The sequence below is a fragment of the Alligator sinensis genome, unplaced genomic scaffold, assembly GCF_000455745.1.
Source record: "Alligator sinensis unplaced genomic scaffold, ASM45574v1 scaffold375_1, whole genome shotgun sequence".
NCBI lineage: Eukaryota > Metazoa > Chordata > Crocodylia > Alligatoridae > Alligator > Alligator sinensis.
The window spans coordinates 2,135,558-2,138,752 of record NW_005841928.1 but is presented as its reverse complement, the minus strand read 5'-3'; positions in this window follow the sequence as shown (position 1 = coordinate 2,138,752).

Here is a 3,195-nt window from a genome sequence, read left to right as displayed (position 1 = left end):
ACCTGAATCAGAAAGAGAGATCTGGAAGGTTTGGATAGGCACATCTACGCAAGATGCGTAACTGCTCAGTACATGACCCTACCCACAGCAAATGCAGGTAGCAAATTTACTTGCAATTAGTTACTGCACAGTTATGCATGTATAGATGTGACCCAAGAACAAATTTGCTCTCAGGTCAGTACGGCCACTAGAGGGCCAGCCCCAGACCTCCAGGCTAAGAGCCTCTATGGCAGGCCTTTAAAAGCCTTAGGCATTTTGAGCCCTGGGGCACACCAGCAGGCAGCCTCAGGTGACTCCAGCCCCTGTGTCCCCTTTGGGCAGGCCTCAGGCTACTGTAACCAACCTGCCTGTACCCCGGCACTGCTGCCTGGCACTGCAGTGCTGTGCAGCTCCCAGGCCCACACTGTCCAGGCCTGCAGGATGCTACAGCCTCCTGCCAAGCCTGCCAGCCCCCAGGCCCAGTTGTAGGCAGCTTCTAGCTGGCAGGGTCAGCTCCACGTACCCACAGCCTGTCAAGAGCCTGCAGGTACTGTGGGGCATTGACTGCTGCGTGGCTGCCAGTCCTGTGCTGTGACCCTGTGCTGGGTGCTCCAGGTCTAGACAGCACATGGACAGCTATGGGAAAGCCCAGAGTGCCAGCATGGGACCCCCAGTGGCCTCATTATTGTCCAAGCCCATGCCTGCCATCCGGGGCCCCAACTGGTCTCAGGAGGAGACTGGTGGCACTGTGGAACAAGGTGGAGGTGCAGCTTCAGTTTGAGTGGGGTGGGCGCTCCAACACCTATGTCTATTAGGGGCTGTCAAGCCAGATGTGGGAGTGTGGGCATAACCAGTCAGCATGGCAGTGCAACATAAAGCTCAAGGCCTTGCAGGCACAGTAGGTTTCCATCACAACCACAATCATCAGTTGGGGAGTACCATAAGTTCATGCGCTTTATGCAACAGTTGGTGGACATCTTCATGCCCTAGGACCCAGGCTGTAGCCATGCTGTGTATTACAGTATGGGAGGCCTGCATGAGACCCCAACATGGCCTGGCACCCTCAGTGATGTGTCACCAGGGGAGAGCCCCTCAGGTGTCCAGCTGCCAGTTCCACTGAGCTTCCCCAGCTTTGCCCTCAACCAGCAGCTTGGAGAGCCTGGGCCAGTGCCTGCCAGACCAGCTCTGCACCCCAGCCCCTGCCTCGAGGTGCAGCTGGCCATGACACTGCCAGCCGCCACCAACACCAGCTCCTACCCGAGGGAGGCCCCAGGCAGTGTGCCTGCTCATTGTGTGACGCTGTCTGAGGATATTGCCTGGAGCCACACTCGATTGCTGACAGCTGTGACCATGCAGAGTCACCAGCCATGCCAGCCCCAGCCATGTAGCAAGGCCTGCATGGGGGGAGGAGCTGTCCCTGCCCCCAGACCCTCACCTTGCCCCATCTCCCTGCCTCACCCACCCTGCCTAAACTCTCCTGGACATGGTTTCCTCCACAGCATGCAGTCATGCAGGAGACAGTGCAAAACTTTATTGAACAGCCTGTTCCCCAGCAGCTAGGTGGGCATGGGAGTCTCACACACTGAGGAATGCATCAATGCAGTGATGTCCTCCTTGGCTACCAGGGGCAAAAGCATGTAGCACAGCCACAGGTAGCACTCCAGGTGGCAGCACAGGTTGGGGGGCATCCCAGACTTGCTCCCTGCATTATCATAGCTCAGGGTCCCATGCTAAGTGCTCACGTTAGCCTGGGGCACAATGACCAGCAGCAGCAGTAGGGCATAGTGGGTCACACACCTCTTGGTCCATGCAAATAGCTCCTCATGCACCACCTGTGACATAGGCAGCAGGGGCAAGCGTGGCAAGCAGTGGCAGGGGAGGGGGGAGGCAGGCTGGCCCTAGGGTACTCCTTGGAAAAGACCTCTCCAGGGAGGGTAGAGACATGGGCAGCTCCTCATTCCAGTCATCCAGGAGCCCCACTCCCTCCTAGCCTGGCTGCTGTGGGTTGGACAGCAGCACAGTAAAGCAGTTGGCCTGCAGGGGGAGTGGGGTGGAAACAGGGTCTGGAGCCAGAACAGCAGGTGCTGCCATGGACTGTCTCAGTGGGGGGAAGCAGGCTGCCTGCAACCAGCTTCAAAGTGGGCATTTGCAGTCCACTGTCCACAGGGCATTGCACTTGTCCACAAGTGGGCATTACACTTGTTCCACTGGCCACAGGGGAACAAGTAAGGACAGGGGGTTTGGTTGGCAGCTGCCTAGGCCCAGGTCTGCCCAGCTGACTTAGCATGGTCCCTGGGCATGCCCAACTCCAGTTCTGAGGCTGGGCAGCACACGGCACCTGATACAGAGCATCTTGTCTCTGAAATGTTGCAAACTTTCACAAGTAGCAGCTTTTTCTTGACTCTATGGGCCCTGCAGCTGCATACATGGGAGAGGCCATATTTTGCAGCAGGGATGCATCCTCAGGGTCCTGCTGCCCATAGCCGGGGCCATGCAGATGTGCCAGCTCCACCAGAGGAGGACCCTGGACAGGACCCTTCCCCTGGACTGCCTGGTCATGGCATCAGAGGACCAGTTGGTGAATGCTTGGGACTGGCGAGTGGAGGACATGGCCTGGAAGGAGGCATGGGACTGGCCAGACTGGGAGTTCCAGGTGCAGGTCCTGGCCCAGGAGCATGAACAGGTGGATGCCCTGTGAGAGCAGAGTGTAGTCCTGGCCAGGGCAGTGCAGGCCATAGATGATGACTGCCAGGTGCTGGACACCATTCTGGCCCTGGTGGTCACCTTTGTACCACCTGCTGCCTGGCTCCAGACCCTAGTCCTGCCAGCCCCCTGTCAGCTACCTGCTTCCCTGCAACAGGCCCCCATCTGGGCCTGGGAGGAGGTCCTATACCACCTCCAGCATCCAGGAGCCCTTGAATCAGCCCCTGACCTAGGCCCAGTGCCATCAGGCCCCTCTGCCTGGGCCTCACCCTCCTGCTTGCCTCAGCTCCACATAGGCATGGAGCCAGATTTGCCTGCAGTGAAGACAGGACCACACAGAAGCCCTGCTATCCTGGACACCGCCTGCTGGAGGTGGAGCTACATGCACTGGGGGAACACCAGCCACACCATCACCCTGGGTGAGCCCACCACCTGCCGCACTCACCACGGTGTACACACCACGTGGGAAAGGCCAGTGGCCATGGAGCTGGCCACCTATCCCTGGGCTCTGCT